This window comes from Stylophora pistillata, chromosome 7 (assembly GCF_964205215.1).
Source record: "Stylophora pistillata chromosome 7, jaStyPist1.2, whole genome shotgun sequence".
Classification (NCBI taxonomy): Eukaryota; Metazoa; Cnidaria; class Anthozoa; order Scleractinia; family Pocilloporidae; genus Stylophora; species Stylophora pistillata.
In genome coordinates this window covers 16,856,097-16,880,115 of record NC_142525.1, presented here as the reverse complement: position 1 = coordinate 16,880,115, position 24,019 = coordinate 16,856,097, and the positions used below count along the sequence as shown (strand labels likewise).

The following is a 24,019-nucleotide window of genomic DNA, read 5'->3' as shown; positions in this document are numbered from 1 at the left end:
CCGCGGTAATCACGAGGAAACCTCAAGTGCTTCATCGAGGGATCAGCGCATGGTGAGTCGACTTTTCTAATCAATTTTTCCCAACTATTCAACACCTGTAGGAAATATCTATAAAACACAAAAATTGTCAGTGTAATTTTCCAAACTTTCATTCGCCATTCGTTATTCATTGGTTTATTGTAACTTGTAGTAAAGTATTCTGGAAATCTGTCTAAATAGTTCTTCGACAGTTTGTCAAAGTGGAGGTGTTCTTTCCATTCAGTAGAATGCAAAGACGTGACGTGACTGTCCAGCAAAATTCGAAGTGTAGAGGCCCAGTTAAAGGGCACAAAGTTATTAATAAAATAAGAATCTGTCCCCCTATTATAAATTGACTTGATCCATGAAAACATTTTAATTATTGTCATTCTGAATATTTATTACGAGACATTGGTTACTGACAAGAATATATTCATATGCTTAATAAAGATATAAAAGTATGTAATTGTTACGGTTGCAGAATATAAACAGCTTCTTTAACCATTAAAATCACATTTGCAAAAAATATTTCTACCGACTTACATCAAACTATATCATGTAAGCTAATGTTTTTTTTTTCTAATCCATTTTCACTGCATTACCGCAGCAGGGTAGAACTGGAACGGAACATATGCGATCCATGCGAGTAGTCCACCCATTAAATCCCACCTATCCCACCCCAGGGGAGGACATCCATCACATAGTAATCTCGTGCTTGGGAAATTAACGTCTCCTACCCCTAATCCTGCAGGAGACAGGACCTCCATTTATTCGTCCCTATCCGAGAAGACTAGAATATCTCACCATTTCTTGATGTTATAAGAAGGTAGCATATTCTTCTCAATTATTTTAAGACCTTGAGTGTTGGTTCAGTCGGGGCTTGAACCCTCGACCTCCCGCACAACAGAGCAACGCTCTATCCATTGAGCTAACTGGGAGGCGGTACTGGTTAAATCATGGAAGAACTAAACATATTTACATGTAATTTTTAAAATCAAAGATAATTAAATGTCAGTACTTGCAATTGTCTATTCATTAGTATTTTGTTCCTTTTAATCTCCTTCATTGTCCTCATCCTCTTCCTCTTCAAATCTCTTGTAATATCCATCTTCACTTGGAAATGCACATCGTATTGCATTATATATGCAAGAGGGTAGAGGTGTTCGCATTGAATTGCCCATGTAGTTCCAAAATAAATCTTACAATTTGCCTGTATGCAACGGAACGTAGAAATCTGAAACAAAAACATAACAATATTGAAAATATTCTTATTTGAAGAAAAAACTTAGATGGTTTTGAAGGAGAAGTACATGTACAAACATAAAATTAATCTAATTTTTATGCTTACTTTAATAATTGTAATCGTTTAGTATAACATACTAAACAATAGTAACACAGCTGCAGTCGTAATGTAAAAAGTCTGTTGACATGCAACTGTTCGTAAGTTCAAATCTTTGGCAAATATATAGCAGATTTCACAAATGAACTTTTTCTCAATGACGTGCAAATAAACTTACCGAGACTCAGAGTATCTATTTTCTCTGTACAAAGCAATGTAACTCCTATTTGAACGAGTTTTCAGTCCAATCGCTGCGGTCTCGAGGACCCATTTGTCAAGACAGACGTTGTTGAACCCTGGGTGTTCCGTAATGCAATAGTCTTCAAGTTCGAGTTCAGCCATTTTATCTTGACATCGATGCATCTCCATGCAGCAAAAACATTCCTCTGCTTTCACCACATACTCCAATGAGCATTTTGAACAACTACACCTGCGAAAATGATTGCTTTCGATTTTTGTAAGCACAATACAAACTAGTCAGTCTTCTGTAATTGTTGTCTCAACAAAACCGAAAAAAAATATCGACAAAGATTAGAATTTACACAAAAGAGGCCCTACAAAAAGTGTCTTTTAGTACTGTGATAATGCAGATTACTCGGCATACTAATATATTGACATTCCTCCAAGAACTTATTAAAATCTTACCAGGATTCAACTTGAACTTCTCTTGTGAATCTCTTCTTAAACTGTTGTCCGCGCTCCTCTTCGATGGCTACTTGTTGTAGGTAGCTCGAGTGCTCTTCCTCTGTAGCCAAAGGCTCAAATTCCTCAATTACATTGGTTCTTTCATCAGGAAAAGTACTGTTCACATCACTTTCAAGGGAAGCTATCTAGGGAATAGAGCAATAACTAGATGATCGATCACTTTCGCTTGAAGACACAGTGATTTTGCCCTGCAAGCTCTCTTGCCTTCAAGGTGTCTTGATTGGATGACGTCACTACGTTTTGACGCGTTACCGATGTCCTGCCGCTCATTTATTCACCAGCAATATGGCGGAAGGGCGATTTCGCAACGCAAAAGTTTCATTTTCTCGGCGGTCGTTGGCTAGATTTTTCTAATATTTAAAACATATGTCATTCAAAGTGAATAAATTCGAGATATTGTTGTAAAAAGGTTCTACGGAATGATACGTTTTTCGTCACAGTCCCGCTTTGAGCATATTTATTCGTATTTTTTGGTATTCCAGCCGTTCTCAACTGATTCATGCAAGTTCCTTTCATTGCGATGTTTTAAAAAGATAAAAAGCCACAAGTAGATTTTGACTAGTCAAGTTAAGTTGTACAGCTGCATCTCGACAATTTTGTTGTTCGTTCTTTGTGAAATTTTAAATGTAAGTGTTAAGGGTCTTTCTGGAAAAATTGGTTCTCGTGGTAGTTGGCAGCTGAGTTTGAACTCGTAATTTTCATTTCCTTTCATACGATAGTTTCCACATCAACCTTGCATAGATAATCACAAACTTTTAATTACTTTTACACTCTTGTTTCCTAAGCTGCACTAAGATAAGTATTTTTTATACCAGAGCTGTGAATTCTCACCTAAGTTTCTTATTTTTAGTGACCTCGCGTTGATTGCATCCGTCCTTTTAATTTGAAATTTTTTTCGTCGTAGAAACGGATGGGAATATTTAAGTAGTTTTCGTTTAACTTCAAAGAGATCTTTACAGTTTCTTTTGTTATGATGTTTCAATATGATTGATTTGTATAGGTAATCACATGATTTCGAGTGCAATTTGGAATAAATAAGCAAGAGTAATTTTTTTCAAAACTAACAAAATTGCATGAGCCCGTAGCACGAGTGCAATTTGTGGTCTTTGAAAAAATTTACAAGTGCTTATTTATTCCAAATTGCACAAGAAAATCATGTGATTATCTATTAATAATATACATGGAAAAATACGAGGTAGCTTGTCATAACTATGCAGAAGAAAAGTGCGCGCATCACGTGCAAAAATAATTTATTCAAACCCTGCAAGTGATATTGACCTTGACATTGGCCTTCACATTGACCTTGACATTGACCTTCACATTGACATTGACCAATCATTCTGACCAATCAGAATGTCTGGTTTGTTACTTTCTTTGCACTGAATTAACCCTTTTCCGCACTGAATTAACTCTCTTCTGCACTGAATTACCTGAATACTGCATTTATCTTAACCAATCAGAACTGAGTAATTTTTTTTCATGTATATTATTAGGATAACAACTTCACACCAGTTAGCTTATAAGCAGCTACCTTGTACAGTTTTGATGATTACATCCTTGATTACAAGCTTGTGTACGCTACAGGTCATGTCACTTGTTGGCCTGACTTAGAATAAAGTTTACTGTAGAACCAAATGCTGTCTCATCCGTATAAGCTCGCTATGAGTAGATCTCTATGTACATGTACCAGGAAATCGTGACGAGTTTCCGTTCTCTACTGAGTTAATTTCGCCCAGTTGTTGTTGTGCCGTCCGCGAAGGTTCAGTTTTTTCAGTTTACAGCCGAAAGCCTATCGTCACAACAAAACATCCAACTTGAAAACTTTGAAAGTCGGCCGATTTGAATTAAGTCTGATCATTTGTTGAGAGATGAGGGGAAGCGTCTCTCACGTGAGACAACTGATTGTGCCGAGCAAGTGTCAATGAATAAAAGGTGAAAGTTTCTAAAGAAACTGTGGTGCTGTGTTGATGGGGGTAACAAGGTAATTTGGTTCTATCAACGACGTCGAAATTGTAAATTGGCCACCGTAACGAGTTGCAAAGCTGACGTTTCGAGCGTTAGCCCTTCGTCAAAGCGAATGGAGGAGTTGTGGGTTGTGTGTGGGTTAATATGTAGAAAGTGAAGCTACGCTAATGGTACTGGAACATGGTGACGAGAAAAAAAGAAATAAATTAGAAGAATGAAAAACGTTCGTTGATACCTGTGGGATTAAGAGTGGCGATTTGAAAGATAATAATAATAATAATAAATAATAATAATAATAAATAATAAAGGTCTTTCATTTAGAATTATTGTGCAAACAGACGTGCAACAATTAACATGAATAGAATGAATAAGGAAAAGGAAAAGGTATTAATTAATATTTAAAAGACATCTATTAATAAAAACTGATTTAAAATGGCTTTTCTGAACCTTAGGTAAAATATAATTAGTTCTCAACTGCCGTGTGCTCTGGGGAGGTAAGAGATCGCTCAACGCAGTGGTGGTGGAAGAGATCCTTTGCCATAATTTCTTATCTCTATTACGACGGATATCCAAGATACTGTGCTGCTTTAAGCAGTAACCTAGCTTATAACACCTGGCAAAGAGCTAATAAATTCTACTTGGATATTTGCTATAAAAAGCGCACCTCCAGACCTCAATAGCATATGTAAAAACTGAAAGAATCAAACTTTGAAAAAGTAAGTCCAAATTCTCAATAGAGTAGCCATAATATTTACTTAAAGCTGATAGTTTCTAAAGAAACTGTTTGGGGCTGCGTCGGTGGGGGTAACGAAATAATTTGAATATATCAACAAAGTTGAAATGGTAAATTGGCCACCGTTACGATTATAAAAGCTGACGTTTCGAGCGTTAGCCCTTTGTCGGAGTGAATAGGGGAATTGTGGGTTGTGTGTGCTTTTAAAGAAAGAAAAAGGAGCTACGTGATTGGTGGAAACATGGCAACAAGAAAAACACGAATAAATTAGTGGAATGAAAAGCGTTCTTTCATACGTCTTGGAGGTCTTTCCTCGTAAAAGAAGTTTACATGTTTTCGTCAAGTTGACTTTCATGCAGTTCTTCTCAGACCATTCAATAAAGGATAGGACTTCGGATTCATCTAAGCCTACATTTGCCTTGATTAGTAAACTAATAGTTATATCATCAGCAAATTTAACTAGAAGATTCGTATTAGTATTAACAGCTTTGATATCGTTAATAAAAATAGAAAATAAGACCGGCCCCAGGACTGTACCTTGAGGAACACCCCTATTTATAGAAACATATTCAGTACTGTTTCCATCGACAACGACTCTCTGCTTTCTATGATTTAAAAAACTAGTAAGCCAACTAATAAACTTTTGTTCAAGGGTTTTGCTGCTTTTCAAGCTACCTAAATGCAAGGAAAGACCGAAATGTGAAACGTGAGAGTGAATGGAATGCGGTCGGAACTTTTCTTCTGTGACGTTTGTAGCGCTGACTGTTAATCAATAAGTTGGGGGCGGTGGTGACCCGCTTGAACGACAGAAACAGGGTGACCACGTTTTTCGAAAAACTGGCACATTGACTCTGATTTGTGGGAAAAAATCAGTCATCACTACATAAACGACGAAGTCTTAGAAACTGAGAAAAGGCAATAGAATTTTCGACATGACATGGGTGCGAAGAGGAATATAACAAGTTACTGTGTGAGTCTGTAGGTTTGTAATACACACTAGTGCATAAATCTTTGCCTTCAATTGAAACTTTGATGTGTAAAAAAGGATAAAGAATTGTCGGAAATTTCCCGGGTACATTTTAGAGCCGGGTAAAAGGAATTGTCTGCGGTTATGAGTTGAGTTAGCTCCTCTCTGGTGGAGGAGGTGGCGCCAATACAGTCGTCAATGTAGCGACCCTAGAGTTCAGTGCGTTGATCAAAACAATGTTCGAGGGCCAGAAGACCTTCTTCATTAGGAATGACAGTATAAAGAGATGTAATGTCCATAATGAAAAGAACTTTGTCTTGGCCAAGGAATTTAAAGTGGCGAAAAATTTGAATTGCGTGTTAGCTGTCTTTGATATATGATGGTAAAGTTTTGACGATGGGAGCTATATATATAGTTTTGTCTAAATAGCTGGAAATAAGTTCGGTAGGGCAACTACAAGCCGAGACAATGGGCCGACCTGGGTTGTTTCGTTTTTTTAATTTTAGGCAAAAAGTAAGTGCAAGAAGTTCTAGGAGTGGTTATGATGAGATTTTTTGCAGTGGCCGGCCATAGCTCTTATTCCAGATCCGCGTGCGCGGTTTAGTTGGACAGCGGTTTCCTGTATTAGCGTACACGAAAGAGAAGCCCTCGGGTCAAGCGCCACTGAAGACTATTAGAAGAAGTATGTAAAAAGTTGAGACGTTGTGAAAGCTTTGGTAAAACATCATGGAAGCTATCAGGCAACCATTCACAATGAAAGTGTGCTATCAGTGCCTCGCTTTCGCATACACTAATTTATGGAACCGCTGTCCAACTATACCAAGCACTCAGAACTGGAATAGCTATTCTTGTTTAGCTATGTGTTCGTTAATCGTATGTTTGACGGTGTTTTGATTAATGGAAGTGAGATCTTTGTCAACCTTTCGATAAAAAGGGTGTTAGAAAGTTGCCCCAAAGCTTCCTTTTTGGTAGAGGTCGGTTGGCCAAACAAGTACTGCACGCCCTTGTCGGCCGCTTTTCTTACAATGTCTTTGCGTTTTCTTAGGCTTTTTAGTGCTGACCACTCTTCAGATGAAAGATTGGAAAATCTACTACAATGATTGAAATTAATTTTATTAATATCGTTGCAACATTTTTTGACGACAAAAATCTAATGATGCGAACTGGCTCTCTAAGGGAGTCCATTTAGACTTTCGAATCTGGAGTGTTTCGAAGGTATCTTTGTTCGAGTTGTTAGAATCATCCTCTTTGTATAAGTAATCACATGATTTCGAGTGCAATTTGGACTAAATAAGCACGAGTAAATTTTTTCAAAGACTAACAAAATTGTAGGAGCCCGTAGGGCGAGTGTAATTTGTGGTCTTTGAAAAAATTTACAAGTGCTTATTTATTCCAAATTGCACGAGAAAATCATGTGACTAACTATTAATTATGTACATGAAAAAATACGAGGGAGTTTCTCATAACTACACAGAAGAAAAGCGCGCGCATCACGTGCAAAAATAATTTATTCAAACCCTGCAAGTGACATTGACCTTGACATTGACCTTGACATTGACCAATCATTCTGACCAATCAGAATGTCTGGTTTCTTTCTTTGCACTGAATTAACTCTCTTCTGCACTGAATTAACTGAAAACTGCATTCATCTTAACCAATCAGAACTGAAAAATTTTTTCATGCATATTAGTAGTCATGAAAAAAGGCTTTTAATTGAACGCGGCGAAGGAATTTTTCTACGTCTATAAAAATGAGTGACAAAATTTAAGAGTGACTTCGTGAATTGACCGAGTGAAAATCGAAAAATGTGGCACATGGTCGAAAAACTGAAAACCTTCATATTTTGCCCAAGAACTTGAAAACATGGTCAGGTTTTATTTTTCCAGACTTGCTTCATTATCCTAGAAAATTTACGCAAACTGAAACGAACGTCGGTAGCCTTAAAATGGCGGAAATCAGTGCCCTGAGTAGAGGCAAATGATCATTGCTCATGAAAAGCGTAAAAGATAGCAAGCCCATATCAATTCTATAGATTTGCCTAGGAAGGATAGAGGTATGGTTTAAGTCTAAAACGGGACCATTTCATTTAATTTGGAGCTCATAGAACGCTTTTGAAAATCCTCAATTCTTCAAAATCGAAATATCGCATTTCGTAGCAAATTTTCAATTATCATTTTCCCTATGCGGTATAACTCAGAATCAGTTCAGGTTGAGCTCACTATAAGTCGAAATTGTGTTGTTTTCGATGACATACAAATTATTTTGGAGCTTTTTATTTCCGCACGAAAAAACCAGGCTGAATTTTGTGAAAATCCCAACATCGCCTTTTCAATCTAAATAGGTACCCTGTGATTAACTCCGGAATTCCAACCTCATTTTATCAGTTAGTACCGTATTCGATCAGGAACTCAATACAATAAGCTAGCCTTGCATAGCTAACGACGACAAATTGGTTTTTATCCCTGCGTTCGTTTCAAATTCTCATCCATTTCCCATGGCGAAATTGTTTGCAATATCTTTCTGTAAGCTAGCGGAGGGCGTCTAAGATAATTCTAGGGCAAAACTGAACTTCATTGTGGATTTGAAAGAGGACAATTCAATCATTTTTACCGGTAGGCCAAATGTTCTTTGCCGAACGGTAAAAGACGGTTGAAGACTGGAAGAAGTCTGATACTGCAGTAGATGTAATATACTCGTAGAACGGCAAAAATGATTAGCCGTGAGGCGTGAGAATTGACAAATTTTAACCGCCAGTCGTAAAAAGCGGTAACCGTAAAAAATCTACCATTAGCCGTATAAAATGGTGTAAATTTCAACCGATAGCCGTGAAAGCCAACTTCCTATGGAGGACCTCATTTGATTGTCGCCTCTGTTGTGAAAGGCAAGATCAGCGGCCGCGACTTTCTATTTATTGACCGGCGATTGGTTTGACGATTCAAGCTTCATTCCCTAGACCTTGTGGACCCTATCTTCTGAGCCATTCGCTTTAAGTGCCTCCATATTAAAAGATAAACCACCATTATCTCACTGAGAAGACTTGACCCTCCCAGTCCCTTCCCCGCCTTGGTAAGGTTCAAAGGAAGACAGACGAAAGCCCGTGGGTTACCCCAGATGTGAAGCTGCGAATTAATCGGTGTACAACGTCACTGACACCGATTCAACATTTTTTAAATGTCAAGATCTAAAAAAAAAATATCAGTGCGCTAAGCAAAAATAATTCGATTGAGTTGATAACCACACCTACATAAAAAAGACAAACTTGTGATCATTAGTGACTTTTTTTCTACAATGAATTTCGAGCAGAACAACGCAAGCACGAGGTGAAAAGATTGCAAGAAGATGTATTTTCAAACAAAAAAACTCGGTGAGAAAGAAAATTTTGATGAAAACATCTCAAGCTTGAAGGTTTTAACAACATAGGGACCGATAATAAAGTAGAGGGAGGATGGGCTATGAAAAATTGGGGTGGGTAATTAGTTTTTAACACTTTAAAATGGGTGGGTAAAGGGAAAAATGTACTACATTAGGGGTGGGTCGTGTTAAATTATTCACATATCCCCACAAACGTTAGTAGAATCTGTTTTTTAGTATATCTTATTTTCCACCTTAATCCAACCTTATATAACAATTCACATATTATAAACTTCGTTTCCTTTTTTGTACAGTCTTAAATCTATAGAGTAGTCAGGAAACGTTTTAAAGTATAAAATCTCGAACACTAATTAGCTTTACTGTGTGTTCAGAAACCTTCACTTTATATATCATTTCAAACATCTTTTTACACAGCTGCTCCTATAAATCATCTTTTAATAGTCATCTTCACCACTACCATCACTCTCAGAAGCATTATCATCCTCCTCATCCTTCTCATTATCATCATCACTATCATCATCATCTTTACCACTACCATCACCCTCAGAAGCATTATCATCCTCCTCATCCTTCTCATTATCATCATCACTATGATCATCATCTTCACCACTACCATCACCCTCAGAAGCATTATCATCCTCCTCATCCTTCTCATTATCATCATCACTATCATCATCATCTTCATCACCACCATCACCCTCAGAAGCATTGTCATCCTCCTCATCCTTCTCATTGTCTTCATCATCATCATGATCATCACTATCATCCATAGCACGCAATACAACTTGTGACACGTTTGCTTTGATTGTTTCAATAGCATCCACTGTAAATTGACCTTTACTTATTAATAGTTTTAGCCAGCGTCCATCTCTCTTTTCTAAGCTGTTAAGGCATATCACACAACAATGATTAGAGGTTATCACATCACCATAAGATGACGAGTGACTGATTGTGGAGAACACTCTCTCACAATAATCCCCATGTAGCTATCCACATTACTGATTTTAGTTGAGGGGTGGGTCATTAGGTTTTTCTGTGCCACTCTGGGGTTGGGCCGCTGCAATTTTGTCAAATAACTCGGGGGTAGGCCTCTGAAAACAGTACTTAAAAAAAAAATTCATAGCCCACCCCCCCCCCCCCCTTTTAACTTTATGACTGGTCCCTTACTATATGACAGGACAGTCTTGTGGTAAATCCAAGCGTTCTGGTCAGTTTTTACTCGGTCGGGATTTTGCTATACGGACTTTTTTCACGGAAGCGATCATAAGCCGTGTACTTTTGTTCGCGAAAGTACGGTGGGTCACAACGGTTACGGCACAAACAAAAAACTCCACGGCAAACTCCACGGCACAAGCTAAAACGTTTACGGAGGAAACAAACCTGCCAGGCGGAAGTCGTGCTCCTTGTCGAGTTGCCGGAAGTGGATCATACGGCGGAAATGATTCAACTTTCATCGAGCAGTTACGTAGTCAGACGCTTCACAAGAAGCTCGCCATTTTCTTTTTTCTCCTTGGAAGATGGTTTGTCATCATTGTGGATTTTCAGCTGGCGTGGATGCAAAGTATTGCGTAAAATGTGGAAAAGGTAAGCTTTTTCGTGTTACACAGGGCTCCTATTGCTGTTACTCTGCAATTTATGAAACAGTTTACAAGACGGCAACCAGTTGTTTGGAATATCACAAACGCTTTTAAAAAGGGCTCTAGTGTCGAAGTTAAAGAAAATTGTTATTAGCAAAGTGCGTACGTGGTTTAACTAGCCATTTACTACATAGTATACCTTCACACACTGAGAAAATAAATGTTAGTTAATAGTTTATTATTATTGTTGAAATGGTGTAAAAGATACCAAAGATATTCATTGCTTATGTTATTCTCTAAAACTTGTGCTAAACTTTTCCGAGACTCCAACACGCTCAGATGTACATAAAGAGTCGGATATGTGCAAACCAGGCCCATCAAAAGAAGGTGTGTTTGGTCGTGTCTTAAGCTTCAAGGACTATTATGAAAATAAAACTAAGACCAATCAAGGACGACAATTATCTTCAAGTTCAAAAAAAGCAGAAAAATAATAAAGGAAGCAAAGTAAAAGCAGTAAACTCAGAAGTTGTTATTTTTTATGGCCTGTGTCATGAAAGCATGCTAGTTAACAAATAATTTATTTAAGTGTATGTAATTCATTCTTTTACTCTCCAAGGATCAATGTATTGTGTTGAATTGTAGTGTACCTACTAAGTAATCTGTATTCTTTATTTGCGTAACCCGTTTTGTAATTAACCTTTATTCAATAGTTTTCTTTCCTTTTTCTGTCCCCTTGTACCTTGGGTTCTTACGGTTGGAGAGGTTTCATTATTGTTCAGCGAAGGGTGTTGGAAAAAAAAAGGAACAGAGACTCGTTCAAGATCAGAGCACGTTATCATCTCTGAAAAGTCATTCAGAGAACCATTCTATTTCACGACAAAGAAAATGTTAATTTTGATACTTCGGACAGTGATGATAACAATTCAGCTATACAGCAGAGAATAGTGCACCCGCAAAACGCTTGAAAGAGTACCCAGATTCCATCTCCAATGAGTAATACAAGAAGCTAAGTGTGTGTGAAGAAAGAGAAGTGCAAATACAACATGATGAAGAGGTTGCTATAGAACTTTAGAAACAATTTGTAGACGAAGTTATTTGTCCTGATCAGGTTACAACACAAATTGGAGAGACTGGTCATGTTAGCTTGGAGCTAGAAGCTTGTGAGGAGTCTCATTATGTTGATAAAGATGACGAAGGCGAGGCTGGTGAAAAACGAAACTTTACTACTCTCACAGGCTTTGGAGAAGAGAGTTGACAGAGAAAAAGAGTTCTTCATCACTGTGAGGCGGAAAACACTATTACAGCTAATTCTACGTTAAATTACTTTGTAGTGCCACGAGGTGAAAATACAAGGGGCCCATCATGAAATTAAAATACGGTTCTTAGGAGAGGAAGGAATTGATTCAGGAGCATTAAGAAGGGAATTTTTAGCAGAGGTCGTTCCCGCTATAAGAAATACATTATTTTCTGGTGATACCCCCATTGATTTCACTGTTCATGTTCAAAATGGCGACTTTCCAGCCCGGGGGCTGATTGTTGCTAGCAGTGTTGCTCAAGAAGAACCACCCCCTTCCTTCCTGGACCAAAAAACATTTGAGATGCTGGTGAAGAATGAAGTTGATATCCTGAATTTGACAGCAGAAAAGGATTTGACTCAGAGTGAGAGACAGCTAAGTGACAGCATTAGAAATAACATTGACAGACACAGGGACACAATCCTTGAACGTGGTTACACTGGTCTTGTTAGTATGGCACATATTGAGGACATTGTTAGATCTCTCACTGTAAGTTGGGTGAACAAACGCGTCTTGTATCTACGTGAATTTAAAGAGGGTCTTGCATTGTATGGTCTGTCAAGCATTGTTACTAACCATCCAAAGGTCTGTCAGCCTTTATTTGTGCAGGGCGAGCTCCAAAATGTGGATGCCACATATTTGTTCAGTTTGATGAGCCCTGAATATTCTCAAGCAGGCTTATCTTGACGAGAGGTTGAAGAAACACTGATGGATAATTTCCAAGATTTTCTTCTGGCCTTGGAAGAAGGAAATATCATTGGTTACAAGTCGGCTGTGGCGTGGAATTACAGCGAGAATGATTTAGAAATTCCAAGGGTCGTTGTAGAGTCAGTGAATGAGATGTTTGAGATAGCGAACTTAACGTCTGCCAGTATTCTGGGATGGTTTTCCGGGCAAAAACATAGGCAGTTGAACGGTGAAAAAATTCAAATCACTGTAAAGTTTGATCACGATTGCGTTGTTCGCAACCCAACACACTTCATTTACTTATCTTTAGTAAGTGCCTGCGCCATGGAAGTAACTTTTCCAATGGACCTCGTGAAAACTTATGATAATTTCAAAAATGTATTCGTATTAGCATTTTGCAAAGGACAGGCCTTTGGAAAGGCATGAGGTGGAGACTACAAATAACTTAAACTGTTGATCTCAGTGCAGCTTCAAAATCACCATAATTTTTTTTTCTCGTACACATTCATTGGCCTGTTCATAGTGGGCAAAACTTTTTTGCAGAAGCGATAACTTTTGTTTTTCAGTTTACGTTTTAGTGGAGAAATATGTAGCAAGAAAACGATGGGCTCTTGCTTTTACTGAACTCGTTACAATTTTTTCTACTCTAAGAATTATATATATAAAGAACGTGTTTTTTTTCAATTTAAAATAACTTGAGAATTTTTGTAAAGAACAGCCTCTGGTGGTGAGGCTATTAAGCTCATATACTAGTTACATGCTTCGTCTCTAGTTGAGTTCTTTTGTGGGAAGCACCCGCCCTTACGTTAGAAGCGATTAAAGTTCACAATTAAAACTACCTTGGGAAGGTTAAAATAAATATTTCTGTTAGAGCTTTCATTTATGTATCACAGTCTCATTCTCGGTTGTGTAGCAACCGCTAAAATGATGAATTCCTGAAGTTACCTCCAAAATAGTTACCTCAGTGCTAGTCACATGCTTCCATGAGAGGCAAACTGCAGGAGAATTCTGTACAGCTCTAGTGCTTCTTTCCAATCAGTTGGTTGCCGAAGATCACAAGCACCTGTGACATAATTGAAATATTCCTCGTAATCATTGTCTGAATCGCTTTCAATGACATGTGAGCGAGTGTCGTCCATTTCTTCTCCAGTAATGGCTGACAAAAACTGGTCAGTGTCCCCATGTAGTTCAGGGAGATAGTAAAGCGAATCTGGCCTACCACTTACGGTGTCACGTCGAGACTTTCGAATACGATGAGTGTTCCAGTGCTCTTTGACTTCGTCTAAAATGTTCTGTAGAAGCTTGGAAAAGCAAAACCAAAGGCACTCCATTTCAAGCTCCGAGGTGAGATCAATTAGTCTTCCGTCCACCATATCTTTGAAAAAGTTTATCCACCAAGTAGCAGTAGACTTGTTGAAGAAGCCCCATCAAGCCTCAATGCGTTTGTTTCGAGGTGTTGGCACATATCTATGGCTATCTGGGTCATCTCTGAAAAACGACTATATGGCCGCAATAATTCCATTTTTAGTACCCAAATCAGTAACGAGATCAACTGGGCATCCATCATACTCTTCAACAGCATCAAGAAAATAGGCTGCCACGTTGTTTGGCTGGTTATTGGATCGCTTTATATATAACCACATGATTTTCCTGCTCCAACCGTCTATGCAACCATGAAGCGGGAAACCGAATGGTCTCAGTTTATCATAGCCATCGCAATACGCTGAGTAGTTTGGACCTGTGTTTTCATAAATCCTCCTCCTCAGGCGGTGAGCTCTTCTTAACTCCAAACCTTCCAAGTTCATATCTCGAAGACGTTCCTGTGCCACACCGACCTGTACACTTGTAAAGCTCCATGGCCGTCAATAATAGTTTGGGCAGATGCCCTGACTTGATCGATGTTGTGTTCTGGTTGTTGTCTCCTAAGACCATAACTCTTGATTCCTCTTTTCAAGGTTCTTAGACTAATTTCAATGTCATGGTTTTTCAATGGCAGCAAAATGACCTCTTCGTACTCAAAGCCCCTGAAAAAATAATATCTAATGAAGCTTTCTTCGCTGTCCTGCTCGGTGTTTTATTCCCCTGTCTCAAAGTCATCATCGAATCGAGTTTCCGCCATATTCCTAGTGGCTGGGTAACCCCTCATCGCTGAAAGATCCACTTCTGGTAAGTCTGCCGAGAAGCGTGATTTCCGCCGTGAGAGTTTTTGTTTGTGCCGTGAAGTTTGCCATAGAGTTTTTGCTTGCGCTGTGACAGTTTTTGTTTGTACCGTAACGTTTTTGTTTGTGTCGTGGAGTTTTTGTTTCTACCGTGAGAGTGTTTGTTTGCGTCGCGGAGTTTTTGTTTGTGCCGTGACCCTTGTGAGCCACCGTACGAAAGCCGGAAAATTAGAAATGAATAAAAATGTTTTCCCGAGTGCCATATCATAAAATACTTAGTAACATCACTTGCTCGAGCTGTATTGGGGAATATTGGCCTTCGGTCGCTTCTGTGCGGACCTCGCTGCGCTCGTTCCGTATTACCACGATTTCGGGCCATTAATTAATCCTCAGTACGGCCCTCACGCTAAGTTTGTAAGAAGTTATTCTTTGTGGCAACTGCCTGTTTGTCTTTCTTAGCACAGCCTCCGTAATAAAGATGGCTGCCCCATGAAGTCTCTTTAAGGAAACCACAAATTTAAAAAAATCTTGAGTAACTGAACGTGAAGTGCCATTCAAGCAGTTTGACTAGACCGGCGCTCTGCAACATTTTCGAAAACTTCCTCCAGATGATAATTCGTAAAACAAAACCCTGAAAAAAGGGTTACCTAGAAAACTGTTCGAAAAACCTGCCTAATACTGTAATCAGCCTAGCGCTTCATTCCTTTAGTATGGTTGGATCACCCCTCTAGAATGCACCGCATCTTTGTGACCTTCTCCTTCATCCAATGCCTAAAGAACAGTCATGCTCGCAACGGGCAATCTGGTCTGATTGTTGGAGGATGTGTTAAGAATTGGCCCTCGATCTGAAATTAAATCTATCATCGTCTCAACATTGGTATTGTGGACAGCCTCTAGGTGTTCAAAAACGACTTTACACCACGACATTAGCTGAAGTAACAGCTGAAGTATCAAAAGCATAACCTTTTTCTCGACACAGTTGTTTTAGTTTGCGAACAGTTTCCAGCCTAACCAATTCCTGAAAAGATTGATCTCCATACCCGTGAGTTTTGTAACTAAAACTCTCAATATGGGAAGAAATCTCTTAATTAAGCTAAGATTCTTTGTTTGTATTAGTGATTTCAAATAGCACACCGTTCATTATACATTTATTTATTCTCAGTTGTAGTTCACCTTGGTATTCTTCTCCTATTTCAATCATTTTGTACTTTGCCTCTGTTTCGTCTTTACTCTGACTTTTGATCCTTTCTCTAATCTTCTTTTTTCTTTCATAATTTTTTCCTCTCTTTCCTTTGCTCTGCCATAGCTATTTGTTGTTTTGTGTTATTGGCTCTTCTAAGTATGTGATATCACTTAATCTCTGCATGAGATTCCTGCTGCGAAGTTAGCAAGTCTCACAGCGATGACTTAATCATAAGAAAAATTATCACATTGACAAGTTTGTTAAAAACTTTCTTCACGGATATCGATGGCCGTAGAATTACAAGATGGGAATAAGTATGAAACAATTTCAGCATTGCGTGACAAATGCTTGAGTGTGTTTCATCTACACTGGTATCAGATTGCTTCCCGTCTTCAACGTCCTCGGCAAAGAACATTTGACCTACCGGTAGAAGTGATTGAATTGTCCTCTTTCAATTCGATAATGAAGCTCAATTTTACCCTAGAACTTTCTTAAAACTTAAATGTATTCAAATGTGCTAAGAAAAATGGACGCTCTCCGCTAGCTTACAAAATGTGATATTGTAAAACAGTTTCGCCATGGGAAATGGATGAGCATTTGAAATGAAAGCAGGGATAAAAACCAATTTGTCGTCATTAACTATGCAAGGCTAGCTTATTTTATTGATTCCTGATTGAACACGGTACTAACTGATAAATTGTGGTTGTAATTCCGGAGTTAACCAAAGGGTGCCTAATTAGATTATGTCGTGGCGTAAATGCCGATGCTAAGATTTTCGCAAAGTTCAGCCTGATTTTTCAGTGCGGAAATAAAAAGCCCCAAGCTAAATTTATATCCTCGAAAACAAAACTATTTCCACCTATTATGAGCTCAACCTGAACCGATTCTGAGTTATACCGCATAGGGAAAATGATAATTGAAAATTTGCTACGAAATGCGATATTTGGATTTTGAAATATTTTTGATTTTCAAAAGCGTTCCAAGAGCTCCAAATTAAATGAAATGGTCCCGTTTTAGACTTAAACCATACCTCTATCCTTCCTATAGGTAAAGGTAAGGTAAAGTTTGTTTACGAACCCAGTGGCCCATTAGGCCGGTGCTTAAATCCGGTTTCTGCAGCATGAAGCGACCAGGAGTATTTCTACTCCCCCCTGGATGGGATACCAGTCCATTGCAGGGTTACCCCAGCATTAAATTGCCGGTACCAATTTATACACTTGGGTCATCGGGCAGAATTGTATGACACTTCCGGGACATTTACGGGTGCGAGGGCGCTAAATTTAAAAGACCGAGACGACAAATAGCATGATACAATAAAGAAAATGGCCGGAATAGGCAAAGGTCCTCCTGCGTTTAATGTTTTCACAGCTTAACTATCTAAAATATCAAAAGGGTTGCATATGGCTTTTAAAGAAAAGATTTTCGTAAAAAAATAACAACCAATATTGAGGCGGTACCATGTCTTTAACCTTTATCAATTCTATGTTCAACTTGACCTACTTTGAGTAAATTTCAGTGTGGGAAATAGCTGTATGATAACTTTGAGGTCGAATTTCTTCTAAATGAAGATATCAGCACGTTGGGTTGCATATGGATATGTTTTCTTAAAAAGTATGAAGGGCTCATGCAACATATGAAGGAAATCCGATATCTGGAAATAGTATCAAATCTAGCATTTCTGGAACATATATTTTCTCTCTTCAATTCCTCCCCGTCCTAAGGGCCTTTGGGAGTTGAACGGAATTATTTTGAACTTCGCGCGTGCATATTAAAAACTCTAAGCTCCGCCTTCATGAACAATTGAGCAATTATGAACAACGGCAATGTTTTACCTCATTTATATCTATATACGAAATCAGTAGTAGCTGTGGAATGGCGGTAAATATTTTAAAGCCCTCTCAAATACAAGAGCGAGTCTCTCTTTGCATTCATCGATGCGAACTGAATCGACACATCTGCTTTCGAAGGCAGCGATAAGCTCCTCCGGTATGTGTTCGCTCGGTTCCCACCTGTTCTCAGCCGCAGAGTAGTCTTTCCATTGAACGAAGAACTCGCATTTACCACCCTGGATTCGTTTCGGGACAATTCGCTCCACTTGGTAAACACCCAAGGTAATGGGCTTTGATCTCGGTCGGTATTTTAAGTTACAACCACGATCGCGAGGTTCCTTAAATAACGACGCGTAAAAGCCTGGCGAATGTCTTGCTCGTTTCAACATTGTTGATTCGAAGGTAGTTTTCAGCAACTGAATGGGTCTAAGTGTAACAGATCTTTTTTTTATGTTTTACTCCATTCGAACGGATGGAAAATTGAATAACTATTTTCAGCAAACAAGAGACGTTCCCACTGGGACACTGGAAAATCACAGACAAAAATAACACACAATAAAAGCGGCTTTTTCTCAGATCGGGCCGAGTAGATAACTGGCAATGAACGGAAAAAGTGTATAATGAACTCACTCTTCATGTCTGTTTTTAAAAAATTATCACACCTTGAAAATTTACTCTACTCATCTTGACGTTTGATTGACAGTTGCGGAATTCGGCGAAGGGACTCTAGTATTTCCTGAACTTTATCAGTTGACCAATGGTATCCCAGCAGTGCTGGATGTGCATTTCTTTATGCCGGACTTACTACGTATTTCGCACTGCAAGTAAATGTCACGGAAAACAGTAGCATTCTGCGCGATGTGAAGAGAGGCACTGTGAGAGTAAAGTGTCTTGCTTAAGAACACAACACAATGTCCCGGCCGGGGCACGAACCCGGACCACTCGATCTGGAGTCGAGCGCACTAACCAAGAGGCCACCGCGCCTCCACCTATCCTTCCTATACAAATCTATAAAATTAATATGGGCTTGCAATGTTTTGCGCTTTTCATGAGCAATGTTCATTTGCCTCTACTCGGGGCACTGATTTCCGCCATTTTACAACTACCGACGCTCGTTTCAATTTTCGTGAATTTTGTAGGATAGAGAAACAAGTCTGGAAAAAAAACCTGACCACGATTCTATATTCACCGTAAGGTGTCTCTAACTGAAATATGAGGATGGCCATTTTTCGGTCGATGTGCCACCTCTCACGCGGTCTTGAAAAGTCGCTCCTAAGCCCCTACTGAGGACGGATTTTTCTGAACCGGAAAGTGAAAGAATTTCTGAAGTGGTAACTACAGTTTTGAGGTTTTCTGGTGACGAGTGGTAATTTGGGGACCGATAAGTTGATCATGAGTTTGGGCCTTAATTTGATTCAAATGATTGAAAAGTTTAGAATTAGTTTCCTGAATTTTGGCGCGGATAGATTGTACTAAAACTGCTGGACAGCTTTTTAACTCTTTACGGTGGCCAATTTACAATTTCAACTTAGTTGATATAACCATATTAGAAGTGTCAATCAGCTTACTTACAGGGGAGTTGTTAGGGAAGCTTGATCAAAGTATGATGACAAACTTAGAAAAATATATCCGCAATGTGCACATGTGTGGCTTACGAAATTGAACTGCTTTTTAGTGTCTGGTGTCTTATTAAGTTTCTTTTAGAAGAGCTAATATCTGATTACGGTTAGGTGCTTTACAATATAGTTCCTTTTCTTCCAGAAAACAAGATAACCAGCATACGATAGTCCTGAAATGCTCATTTTCGAGTTGGGTGTTAAAGGCCAAACTTTGTTCTGGAGGTCTCATTTTGACAACAAAGGTTGCGCATGTAACCTGAGGATTTCAGGAACTTAAAAAAACACTTTATCATCATCTCCCATAGTGGCCTGATAGACTCAGTCATGAGTTTGTCTATGTAACGAATTGGAATTGAGTTCTGAAGTTTGTAGGTTGATTGTCTTTTTCATGGCAAGTGATGTGAAATTAACTCTAGTGAAGCATTTCAAATTAATAATTTGGCATTTTGTGTACCAGTATACAAGGAAAAAAACTTTGCAGAATGGTCGAGACACTCGGGAAATGATGTAGTTTGCATCAGTAGCCATTGGAAGCTTGATTTGGTTTGAATGTATGACTAATTTTGGATAATACATACAAGTAAATTATTAATGCTTATCGTAGGTTTCTATTTTCCACCAAAGCACAAAGTTCTTTTTTCACTAGTTGGTTGAGGGTAAAACATTTACTATAATTATTTTATTTGGGTTTGACTATATTTTCAAAAAAGAACACAGAAAAATTCAGTTGAAGTAGGTGGATGAGGGGTTGCAAATGGAAGAATTTAGGGGAAAAAGATAGGTGCATAACAAAATCAGAACACAAGCAATATTTTAATGAATCATATGTTGAGTATTACTCTGAAGTGACGTAACATTAACATTCTAATAGTTTTGAACCAAATAAATTATATAATTTGACCTGGAGGTTTTATTTAACAGAAAGCTCAATAGGGGTAGAGTGTCATCGTAATAGATTTCAGGAACAGTGATTAGAGACTTAACTTAACTTAAACATAACAGAGTTCAGTGTACAGGCAAGTGCATGATAGTATCATATGATGAAAAGTACTAGAATTTTTCAAGTTTTCTTTTTATTGAAATTGTAATTTCATGCTAGTGTGTTGAATGAATGGGTGAACTTGACATCATCATGTAAATGGTCAGCTTGGCATGCTATGAAAATTTGTCCTTCCAAGCTTTTGGTTATTTTGGTCAGCTACTTTGGGTATCAATCAGCAGAACCTACTTCGTGTAAATCTGGTTGGTTTCTAGTGAGATCTATTGTTGCTGAACCTAGTTTACATCTGTACTTGAGTTTCGCACTAGTGATACATGAAAAATGCACCTAGCTGTTTTCAGCCAATCAAGAGTGTAATTTTTCATGTGTATCAGCATTGTGATGAATTGACCAAAGCCAAACAAGTTACTGAAAGAAGTTGTAGTCTACCAAATAAGGGGCCAGTACACATGTATTGCTACCAAGTTTAAATATCAGTGCTTATCTGAACCATTATGAAGAGAATTTAAAAGACTGCCAAGCTTACAGGGAGTCATGAAATGTTAAGATCTGAATAATTCTGGGCATTATTTGGAAAACATAATACTAATCACATTTCAGTTGTAACATTAAATTGTTAGGCTCCTATTGGTATTTTAATACAAGCGAAACCACTTTCACTGAGTTTCGATGTATTACTTCCTCAAGGTTTAGAATCAATCATAATAGACATGTTAACGACAAACCGCAGTTTCAGGTTAGTGGTTAGACGTTTGCGAATCGGTTTAGCTATGTAAACATGATAGAAAAATTTCATTTGAAGAGGCCGTCATTTAATTTTCAGACAACAGCAAAATTTGATTTTCAAATGGCAACAGAAAGTCCTATTTTGACTCGTTGACTAAAAATTATTTTTAAGCATGCACCAGAAAAGACTGTTTATTTTTAAGTAATTTTTTTACTGAGCATGTGGTCCATGTAGTATAACTAGAAATTCAGGATAAAAAACCTTCCGGTAAATGACTAACGTGAAACGTGACCGCACCGCTTAGTCACGTGAATTCTAGTGGTACATAAATTGGGTAAACAAAATCACTACTTCATTCCACATAATGTGTCGTCCAACAACTTGTTTCAATGTTGGTAAATAAAATACTCCTCGCTGTAATTCCGCATTTAGAAGACAAGACGACTGTAGGAAAGCCGGCGTGTGAAATCTAAGCAACAAAGATGAACGAACAACTAGATAATAACGATCATCGACAACGTGTTTCACCCCTATATACTAAACGGCCGCTTTCTGCACAGGCGGCCCAAGCGTACTCTGTGAGATTTTGGGATCTAAAGTTCTTTAACGGTAATAATTAACATATTAAGATCGAATTTTAAGCATATGTGTGAACCGTCAAAAAAGGAAAAATTATAAAAATAAAATTAAGAAAAAATCTAAAGGATAATAAAAGCGTGGAGTAAAACGTGTGATTTCTCCTTACCTTTTTTCCGTAGCCGATTTGTTGCCAACGGTCTTTTTAACGCTGTTTAATTTTGGCGACTTTCTTTGTAGCGCATGTGGCGTCACCGGTCAACCGTATAATAGGAAAATAAGTAAAAAAAATTAAGAAAAAATTAACAATAAAAGCGAGTAATATGTCGTATGAAGTCTCCTTACCTTTTTTCCGTAGCTGCTTTGTCGTTTACGTCGACCCTTTAACGCTATTTTGGCGACTTTCTTTGTAAAGCGTGTGATGCTACCGGTCAATTGTGTACAAAAAAAACTTAAGGCTTGAAACTTCAACCGGTTCAAAACACCAACCGTCGCCACTCGAAGGCCGATAAATTCTACAAAAATAGATCGATCTCCCTAAAATTTCCACCCGCGAGAGCGCTTAGCTATTTCCCACCCTTTCCATTGTTTTACCACCCATTCTGGTTAAATCGCTGTGTAGGTACACGTAATCCTTCTGCCCTTACTATGGGATTCAAATATCAAAGCGCGTCGGGTCGAATTACACGCACGACTCCCCAGACAATGTTGTTTGACAATAAGGCAAACGTAACAATCTTCCTAGCGATCCCCTGGAGAGTCTTTTATTTGGTCAGATGCGCTTTGATATTTGAGTCCCGTAGAAAGGGCTAAGAAATTACGTGTACCTACACAGCGATTCAGCCAGAATGGGTGGTAAAACGGAGCGGCTCGCGGAACGATGCTGTGGAATTTGGAAACTTTTGCACTGGCAATAGCTAAGCGCTCTCGCGGGTGGAAATTTGAGAGAGATCGGTCGACTTTTGTGAAATTTACAGCTGACTGGTGAGACCGCACGCGCTACAAAGAAAGTCGCCAAAACAGCGTTAAACGACCATTGGCAACAAAGCGACTACGGAGAAAGGGTAAGGAGAGTTCACACGTTTTATTCCTCGCTTTTATTATCCTTTTAAATTTTTTCTTAATTTTTTTTTATAATTTTTCCTTTCTTTAACGGCTCACACATATGCTTAAAATTCGATCTCAATATGGTAGTTATTGCCGTTAAAGAACTTTAGACCCCAAAATTACACACGATTGGGCCACCAATGCTTTTTGAAGTGTTTAAGCTTACGTAACTTAGCCGACCGTAGACTGGAACCTATCCTCGACGCGAGTAAACGACGTGACAAACACTCTGTTCACCGTGACAAATCAAGCCAGCCATCATGACGTAGTGCGGTTTACAACTCGTGTAAACCACACGATAACGAAATAACTTAAAAAAAAAATAACACAGAACAAAACTGTTTTGCCAGTATTGTTGGCTGTACAAGTGAGAGTGAGAAGGTCAAAAATGACCTTAATGCAGTCATTTTGGTAATAAAAACTGGTTCTGTCCTGGTGTACCGGTTCACAAGGGAATTACCATTGTTCTTTCTTTGTTTAGGAGTTATCGGTTAGCTATTGTGTATTGTTTGGTCTTTTGTATTGGCTCTTGTGAACCGGTACACGAGGACAGAACCTAAAAACTTACCGTTACCTCGTTCTGAGGATTATATTCGCTTTTTATTTTAAAGATTTTTCTAAATATACTATTGATTTTCTTTAAAAAAAAATCAAAATCAAATAGAATTGACCGGGAAATTGTTTTTCTTCACTTTTTAAAAAATTTAACATGATCCACAGTTTTTTCTGATTTTAAACCCAATTATCTCTGAATATTGCGTGGGTAATCTCATTTCATTAATGGGTTTTAATAGCCTTTGATATGAGCTGTTTTGCTTCTTGCATAGTCATTGGCTCGGAAAAATTAGATACCTATTAGATACTTATTAGCAGGCATCGTCCTTAATTCTGTGGGATTTTAGGTGCCAATTTTGAGGAAAAAATGTTGCTTGTGTCGGTAGTTTTGCTCACTTGACTAATGCTGGCTGTTTGATTCGAGCTGGTGTGCCATTTATTGGCTTGCAAAAATTTATTGTACCTAATTTTTAATTTCATACCTTTTCTTATAATGTGTCATGTTGTAAAGATCCTTTGATTTTTAGGGATTTTCTTGTCATGTGGTGTATTTCATCTTATGGGCTAAAGCTTATACACTACATGACTGTGTAATTACAATAATTG

At 38.3% G+C, this 24,019-nt stretch overlaps 1 protein-coding gene, 1 long non-coding RNA gene and 2 pseudogenes across 2 annotated transcripts in view; 2 read left to right on the top strand and 2 right to left on the bottom strand.

Annotated features, from left to right (window-relative positions):
- Nucleotides 1–24,019, top strand: part of LOC111340531 (fibroblast growth factor receptor 4) — a 76,507-nt gene that overhangs the window by 13,780 nt on the left and 38,708 nt on the right. The gene's annotated exons all lie outside the window — the stretch shown is intronic.
- On the bottom strand, nt 818–22,412 carry LOC148726890 (uncharacterized). Its single transcript, XR_015989692.1, has 5 exons — nt 22,097–22,412; nt 21,921–21,983; nt 2,003–2,187; nt 1,536–1,787; nt 818–1,252 (listed from the first exon to the last, which is right to left on the bottom strand). It is a non-coding gene; the product is annotated as an uncharacterized LOC148726890 (long non-coding RNA).
- Nucleotides 11,599–13,084, top strand: LOC148726892 (uncharacterized; annotated as a pseudogene).
- LOC148726891 (uncharacterized) lies at nt 13,630–18,218 on the bottom strand (annotated as a pseudogene).